Below are 9,608 nucleotides of genomic sequence, written 5' to 3'. Positions count from 1 at the left end.
CGTTTTTTTGCCGCGTTTCATACAGTAATAATTTTAATTTGTTCAGTTTGACGCCGCCACTGGAATTTTAATCGCGAGGCGTGGCCGAATCGAGAGCGCGTGGTTTTGTTTTCCTACATTTTTATCCCTACTCTGGTGGGTTTCATTCATTAATCGTTTGTTTACGTCGATAGAATAGATTCGATGTGGAATAAAGAATTTCGGTATTTATGAATTACTTGTCTTGTCTATATACGTTAGCATATATTAATGTCTTTGGTTAGGAATTGACAATTCGAAAATTGGAAAATGTCTATGTGAAGAGTTTTAAAAGGTTTATCTGATAGTAGTGGACCTTCGAATGCAATTCTATACGGGTGTCTTTCGTATTTATTTTGTAAACATATTTCACATTTATTTATGTAATTGGTTATTGATTCTCTTAATTTTGGCCAGTAATATTTTTGTTTAAGGTGGTTATAGGTCTCAGTTATACCATTATGATTGTGTTGATGGTATTGTGAAATTATTTCTATCTGCTGTTCTGTATTCGTTACATCGGTTAAGTATATGTTTGATAACACAAGTTTAGCGGTGGTATTTAAATTTACAGCGATTAATCTTTGAAATTCAATCCGTAACTCTGTATTTGGAATATGAACTGTAAAAGTCACGTCTGGTTTAATTATTTCTTTTAGGATTTTCAAAATATGTTCTTGTCTGTCTTCTTGAGAAATGCGAACAAAGTGATGATTTTTATTAAAAGGTCTTGTGAATTTGTGTTCGAAATTTTTGCCGTAATCGATAATTAATCGATTAGAAGCGTGATTTACTGGTAATTCGGAAATAGGAAGGTATTTTCCTTCGGGGTCATTATTTGAGTGAACAGTGGTATCAGACAAAGTTTCATTTCCTTTCCTTTGTTTATCAGTGGTAGACTGCGGTGTTGTGTTCGGATCATTTTCATTAAAGTATCCTTGATTTAACACATAGTCAGCTTAGTCAAAGTCTGCAAGATTTGCAACTGTCTCGTCGGTGTTAGGTACAATCGACTGCAACTCGTTATTAACGCAAGATCGAGTTTCTTTCGTATTAATGTCTATCCGAGACAATGCGTCGGCAATGACATTTTCTTTTCCTTTTTTGTACTTAATTTCAAAATTGAATTCTTCTAGTTTTAATTTCCAACGTATTAATCTTGAGTTTGGTTCTTTAATTTTTGAAAGCCAAACAAGAGGATTGTGGTCAGTTTCAATTACAAATTTAACACCATAGAGATAGCAACGAAAATGTTTAGTTGACTCTACAATTGAAAGAAGTTCTTTTTCTATAGTAGAGTAATTTTTCTCAGCAGAATTGAGAGTTCGAGAGTAAAAAGCTATAGGATGGTCGTTTTGAGATAAAACACTACCTATTGCTACATTGGATGCATCAGTTAACAATTTGAAAGGTTTGTTAAAATCTGGATATTGAAGAACAGGTGAATTACTAATAAGTTCCTTACATTTCTGGAAAGCTTCTTTAAATTCTTGATTTCCGATATAATTTTTACTTCCTTTACGAAGGCATCTTGTCATTGGAAAAGTAATTTTAGAAAAGTTTTTAATAAACCTGCGATAATAACCAACTAGTCCTAAGAAAGCCATAAAGGCTCTTTTTGAGTTGTAGGAATTGGATATCGTTGGATTACTTCGATTTTTAAAGGGTTTGGTTTAATACCTTCGGACGTTATAAGATGTCCAAGAAAAGCAACTTCTTTACGCAAAAATTCGGATTTATCTAATTGCATTTTGAGATTTACTTCTTTGAACTTTTTGAATATAATTCTGATGTGATCAATATGTTCTGAGAGATTTCGAAAATATTACTACATCATCCATATACACAAAACAAAATCGGTAGAGATAATCACGTAAAATTTCATCCATCATCCTTTGAAAGGTCGCTGGCGCGTTTTTTAAGCCAAATGGCATGCGCAGATACTCATAATGGCCATTATTTACTGAAAAAGCTGTTTTTTTAATAGATGAAGGATCCATTTCAATTTGATGAAAACCTTGAGCTAAGTCAAGTGTAGTAAAATAAGTACATTTACCAAGATTATCTAAAATTTCTTCTATTCTGGGTAACGGGTATTTTTCTTCAACAGTAACATCGTTTAGTCTTCGATAATCGATAACCATTCGAAATTTTCGTTTTCCAGATGCGTCTTGTTTTTTAGGAACTATCCAAACAGGGGCAGAATATGGTGATATTGAGGGTCGAATAATTTTGTTGTCAAGCAATTTTTGAATCTGAGATTGAATTTCTTGATTCATGCTTGGGGGGTGTCTAAAGGATTTTACATAGACTGGTCTATCGTATGAAGTGTTTTGTTTGACTTGTAAATGTCAAATCACAATCTTCATTGTACATTATATTTTTAAATTCATGACATAGTGGTAAAATTTTTGATTTTTCTAGATGGGTTAAATGATCAAGTCGTAATTGATGTTCAGGGTTAAATTATATATTACTTGTCGGTGGGTCAAGTAAGTCGAATTGGTCTTGCGGGATTACTTTTATTTGATGGAAATTAACTTGTACATTTGGTGTTGGATTGGGAACTTTACATAAACCATTATTTACTTCGACTATTGAGTCTGGTATAATATGTTCATTTATGTTAAAAGATGGTAAAATTGCACCTTTTTCATAGTTTACTGGTGTAACAAAAAAATCGTTGTTTAAATTTTCTATTGGTCTAGTTAGAGGTTTGTTGTATGCAAGAGAAAAGGAGATTTTTATGCCATTAATGGTTAGAGTTTTAGTTTTATAGCATAAATTAGCATTTAAGTTCTTCAAATCTCGTGTGCCTATAAGAGCATCAAAATCATTATGCCAATTTAAAACACGAAGCTTAAATGTGTAGTTAATACCTAGTTCTTCTAGCAAATTTAATTTTAAATTCCTATTTTCTTGATGGATTTGTTTACAAGAAATTATTTCGAAAGGTTCAATGTACATATTATTTGAAAATAATTCTGCAAATTTTGGTGAAATTATAGAATCGGATGCTCCGGAATCTATAAGAATTGTGATTTTGTTTTCGGGGTAGTTGGAAGTAAGGCAACTCAATCAAGGAGTCATCATATAGGGGAGTCTGTGAGTTAACTTCAACGTTGGTAAGTTCTTGAGATATAAAGTTACGTGGTCCTGTAGGAATAAACGTATTATGTCTCACTAGGGGTTGTCTTTGTTGATGTAAGAAACGAGAAGGACCGGCAGTTGAAATAGACATAGGTGTAGGTGTATCTTGTCTCGGTCTATTTTGATGAGGTATTTGTCTTGACTTGCCAAAAACTTGTGAGTTTGTGGGATAATGTCTCGGAACAAATCTAGGCTGAACATTTATAGGTTGACTTGGAAAAGGTTGAGGTCGAATTTGGTTAGTATTATGTTGATTAGTATGAAGGTTAATAAAATTATTATTAAAACCTCTGTTATTGTGATTTAATGATTGGTGTGGTTTTTCCATATGATTTCGCATAGGAGAATGGTTGTCAGTAAAATTTACTTGAGAATCAATCATATTATAGTTAATGACATGTTGAAGAGTAGTGTCTAATGTGTTAAGTCTTTGTCTCATTAACATGGTTTTTAAATACAAAAGGAAGGGAATGACACGCAGTCGTCTCCACAAATCTTTATTACGACCTTCAAAGGCCTGCTCTACTAGTTTCGGACATATAAATGGCTTTTCAGGAGCTACAAGAATAACTTACTCTACTTATGCGTAACAGGTGTTTAACAAACGGGAAAAAACCTACCTCAACTCGACAATCAATGTGCGGGCTGTCTTTTTAGAAAGGGGGAGACAGTGAGACCCATGTTGTAAAGGTTTTGTGAATTTAAGGTTGTTAAAGGTGGGAATACAGCTATAAAAAAATTTAACACGTGTAGTATAAATTAAAAGGGTTTTAAAAAATTTAATAATTACCTGAATGGAGAAAAAAAGAAAAAACTGACACTACATCCTATTTAAACAAAAATACTTAAAATTAGACCCATTTTAAGGGCTGGGTTAGACCCTAGGGGGAAAAAAATAAATGTAAATCCAATCCACCATCCACGGCAGAGGCGATCGAACTGGAAACAAAATGGTGATTTTTAAAAAACTTTGAAAAACCGCAGTGATAAGCCGTTAATACGAAGGCAGGGGGAACGTTTAAGAGGGGATTACAATAAAATCAATAACCTAGGTGACAACAGGTGGGTAGTTCTCATTGTCGAGTTGAGGTAGGTTTTTTCCCGTTTGTTAAACACCTGTTACGCATAAGTAGAGTAAATTATTCTTGTAGCTCCTGAAGATGGCCATTTATATGTCCGAAACTAGTAGAGCAGGCCTTTGAAGGTCGTAATAAAGTATTGTGGAGACGATTGCGTGTCATTCCCTTCCTTTTGTACTTGTACAACTACACTGAAAGAAAATGGACTACTACTTCTTCATGGTTTTTAAAGTTTGTGGTGAATTTGCAGTTAGTAATAAAACAGATGTATTTTCTACTTGAGAAAGTAAAGTTGTCTTTCAAATCGGTGTCAATGTCACTTCAAATCGGTAACTTCGCATTGAATTTTAGCAATAATTCGTTGCACAAAGGTTTTTAATCGGTCAACAAATTCTAACATTGATTCATTTCTATTAATTTTAATGTATTGCATTTGTTGCATTAAAACAATCAATCAAGTCACTGGATCGCCAAACTTTTGTCTAAGTGCTGCTCTAATAGCAAGCCAATCATTTAAATCTGGTCTAGAAAGATAGAAATTTCTAGCATCATCAACTAACTTTGATTTAATTGCGGCTGTTACGAGCTGTTTTTGGGCTTCACTATTGCCGTAATATAATGCATAAAATTCGCCGATAGCTAGAATAAAGCTTTCAAGGTGTTCTTGTTTGCCAGAGAAAGTGGGCAAAAGAGAGGTATGGAATCTAATATTTTCCATTTTAAAGTTATTATTATTACTACTTTGTACCTCCTTACTTGTATGACTAGAGTTCTCTAAAATTAAGTTGTCAAATAAATATACTAATTCCTTTTCTTTAGGATTTGAATCGTATCTTGTTTTCTCTTCGCTATCTGAGCTTTCGTTCTCACTTGAACTTGAATCTGAACTGTTTCGTTCTTTTACTAAACCTAAACGAGCCCTATTTCTATACAATATTTCTTTTAGTCGTTTTGACGCTTGAGACATGAAAAACAATGGTCATTCAGCAAAAACTTACAGTAGAGTCAAAGAAGAACCCATAAAGCCTGCACTGCAGCGGTTCACAACCATAGGAGTCCTATAAAGGCGTGGCTGATGTCCTGGGGTTTAGCTTGTCTTGGAATGTCAATCTTCCCGTCTTGTCCCGAAAAATTGGTTACAGATAGTGCACTAAGATTTAAAAACCACTTTCGCACAACGGAATCCGATAAAGGGCGAAATTGCACTATCCTACCGGCTGCGCCAATTAAATGAGAAGTCAGACGGAGTAACTTTTAAAAAAGAGTTTATTTGTTGAAATAGGACGTTTACTAAACTAAAAACTTAAAATTATGGTGAACAATTAAGCCGAACAGCCTGAAGCTTTGACACGGTCTTAATGATTACGGTTGCAGCGTTACAATCGCCTTTATAAAACTTACTACTAGCGTCAGCAGAAATATTGGGTGCATCAGCAGAAATACTAGGTGCATATATGGTTAACGGATATTTCTCGCGGAAATAATAAATGCACCGCGTAGAAATGCCCTTAGCGATTCAAATTTTGAAAACATGGTTCTTATTAAGGCAAATGGGATAACCATAAAGGATAAGAAATAAAATAATTATTGTAATAAATAAAATAATATTAACTGCGTAGAATCGTCGACTGACAGGCTCGAAGCTATTTTTTAACTTTTGTGTTTGTACGAAAGGAAGGAAATGACAAACAGTCTTCTCCACAATACTTTATTATGACCTTAGATGGTAAGGTCTGCTCAACAAATTTCGGTCACATAAATGACCATCTTCAGGAGCTACAAGAATAACCTACTTTACTTGGTGTACCAGAAGTTAAAAGTTAAAAAACGAGATGTTAAAGAACGAGAAAACATACCTCAAATCAGTCGATCAATGTGACTACTGTCTTTTTACAAGGGGAGAGACAGAGAGACCCATGTTATACCGAATTAATGAATTTAACATAGTTCAATAGGCGAACAAAGCTGTAAAATTTAACACATGTAACATGAATTAAAAAGATTATGGGAAATTTAAATGGTTACCTCCTTATGGAGAAAAAACTAACTCTAGCACATTAAATTAAAAACAAAAAACTTAAACTAGACCCATTTAAGGGCTGGGTGAGACCCTATGGGGAAAAAAGAGTTTAAAAGTTATACACCATCCGCAGAAGAGGCGATTAAACAGGAAACAAAATGGAGGTGGAAATTTTTTTTTAAAAAATTCACATTGATAAGTTGTTAATTTGAAGGCAGAGGGGGAAACGTTAAGAGGGGGTTACAATAAAATCAATAACTTAGCTGACAACAGGTAGATAGTTCTGCAACCCACAAAGCAATTGAAGATTAACAATAGAAAGGTTAAAAACCCGCAACCATTCATACCGCAGGTAGTGAAGTTGAAAGTAAACAATGCACCAAACCAGCAAACAGGTGGACAACGTATTAAGCCAGATGGGGGTGGCTAATAGGGGTTCAAACAAGGTGGTAAAACTCGAAGAAGTGCCGATACCGACACACGCCACGGTGAGGGAGGAGATGGTGAAAGAGGAGGTGTTAGGGTTGCGTAAAAGGGTATGGGATGCATTAAAAGGTTAAGGACCTAAAAAAGGAGGTTGATGTATGGTTAAGCTGATCATTCAGGCAGGTGCACCCAGCATCCCCAGTAGCCTTGTTAATCTCAAGCATCTCAAGGTGGTTAAGGAGGCTGCCCTTACCACACACATGCAGAATCTTGAAACCCTGTTCGGTGTTGAAGGTATGATCATTCTGACGAAGATGTCGAGAGAAATTAGATTTCATATAAGTGGTATTTAGGTTGGGGTTGTTGGTGAACTTCAAGTACTCCCGAGTGTGTTCATGAATGCGAGTGGAGAACTTCCTGCCCGTCTGACCAACATAGAGAGCATTACATCCTGGGTACAACAGGACAGTTGGTAAACGCCTGATTTATGGAGTTGGGGAGTAGGATCTTTGGAGTGGGAAAGGAATTGTCTGGAGGTGTTAGAGACTTTGAAGCAAATATTTATGTTATTTAACCTGAAAATGTTTTTAATCTGAAGTGACAGTGGACCCAAAAAGGGGATGGAAAAGAATTTTGGTTTATCAGGTTTTTCTGAATGTATTAAATTCTTATTAACAAATTTTTTAAAATGGTTAAAATAAATTTTATTTACTAATGTGTTTGGAAAATTATTATTGGTTGCTACTGTTCTGATCCAAGAAAGTTCTAAGTTAAAGTTTGTTTCAGACATTGGTATGTTAAATAGACGGTTAAAGAAACAGTTTAATGACGCAACCTTTTGATTAATTGGATTATTGGATTGGAAGGGGATTATGCAGTCAGTGCTTGTGGGTTTGTGATAGATGGAAAACTCAATGTGGTTACAAGACCTGTAAAGCAAAATATCAAGGAAAGGTAGTTTATGGGATGGCTCTAGTTCCATGGTGAATGAGATTGAATGGTGCAAATCATTAAGAAACATGAATAATTGTTGAAGGTCATCAAGAGACCCATCAAAAATACAAAAAATGTCATCCACATATCTTTTGAAAAAGAGTATTTTATTGAAGGAGGGGTAGGATTCTAGGGAATGTTCAATGTTGGACATAAAAATCTCTGCTAGCAGAGGGGAAAGGCATGAACCCATAGCCAGGCCCCCGGACTGTGAATAGAAGGTGTTGTTGAACTGGAAAAAGTTTTGGTCCAGTACCAGAGCCACCAGGGTTAATAAGTCTTCTACCTGGAAAGGGTCCAGACCTTCTGAAGCGGACAACAAATCCTGGACCAAGTTTAAACAATCATTATAGTGATTGTATATTTAACATACCAATGTCTGAAACAAACTTTAACTTAGAACTTTCTTGGATCAGAACAGTAGCAACCAATAATAATTTTCCAAACACATTAGTAAATAAAATTTATTTTAACCATTTTAAAAAATTTGTTAATAAGAATTTAATACATTCAGAAAAACCTGAAAAACCAAAATTCTTTTCCATCCCCTTTTTGGGTCCACTGTCATTTCAGATTAAAAACATTTTCAGGTTAAATAACATAAATATTTGCTTCAAAGTCTCCAACACCTCCAGACAATTCCTTTCCCACTCCAAAGATCCTACTCCCCAACTCCATAAATCAGGCGTTTACCAACTGTCCTGTTGTACCCAGGATGTAATGCTCTCTATGTTGGTCAGACGGGCAGGAAGTTCTCCACTCGCATTCATGAACACACTCGGGAGTACTTGAAGTTCACCAACAACCCCAACCTAAATACCACTTATATAAAATCTAATTTCCCTCGACATCTTCGTCAGAATGATCATACCTTCAACACCGAACAGGGTTTCAAGATTCTGCATGTGTGTGGTAAGGGCAGCCTCCTTAACCACCTTGAGGTGCTTGAGATTAACAAGGCTTCTGGGGATGGTGACTGCACCTGCCTGAATGATCAGCTTAACCATACATCAACCTCCTTTTTTAGGTCCTTAACCTTTTAATGCATCCCATACCCTTTTACACAACCCTAACACCTCCTCTTTCACCATCCCCTCCCTCACCGTGGCGTGTGTCGGTGTCGGCACTTCTTCGAGTTTTACCACCTTGTTTGAACCCCTATTAGCTACCCCCATCTGGCTTAATACGTTGTCCACCTGTTTGCTGGTTTGGTGCATTATTTACTTTCAACTTCACTACCTGCGGTATGAATGGTTGCGGGTTTTTAACCTTTCTATTGTTAATCTTCAATTGCTTTGTGGGTTGCAGAACTATCTACCTGTTGTCAGCTAAGTTATTGATTTTATTGTACCCCCTCTGCCTTCAAATTAACGGCTTATCAATGTGAATTTTTTAAAAAAATTTTTGTACCTCCATTTTGTTTCCTGTTTGATCGCCTCTTCTGCGGATGGTGTATAAGTTTTAAACTCTTTTTTCCCCATAGGGTCTCACCCAGCCCTTAAATGGGTCTAGTTTAAGTTTTTTGTTTTTAATTTAATGTGCTAGAGTTAGTTTTTTCTCCATAAGGAGGTAACTATTTAAATTTCCCATAATCTTTTTAATTCATGTTACATGTGTTAAATTTTACAGCTTTGTTCGCCTATTGAACTATGTTAAATTCACTAATTCGGTATAACATGGGTCTTTCTGTCTCTCCCCTTGTAAAAAGACAGTAGTCACATTGATCGACTGATTTGAGGTATGTTTTCTCGTTCTTTAACATCTCGTTTTTTAACTTTTAACTTCTGGTACACAAAGTAAAGTAGGTTATTCTTGTAGCTCCTGAAGATGGTCATTTATGTGACCAAAACTTGTTGAGCAGACCTTACCATCTAAGGTCATAATAAAGCATTGTGGAGAAGACTGTTTGTCATTTCCATCCT

Source organism: Ips typographus, unplaced genomic scaffold (assembly GCF_016097725.1).
Source record: "Ips typographus isolate SLU unplaced genomic scaffold, UJ_Ityp_2.0 IpsContig33, whole genome shotgun sequence".
Taxonomy (NCBI): Eukaryota; Metazoa; Arthropoda; class Insecta; order Coleoptera; family Curculionidae; genus Ips; species Ips typographus.
The sequence above is the reverse complement of the archived record's forward strand: the minus strand, read 5'-3'. Positions refer to the sequence as shown.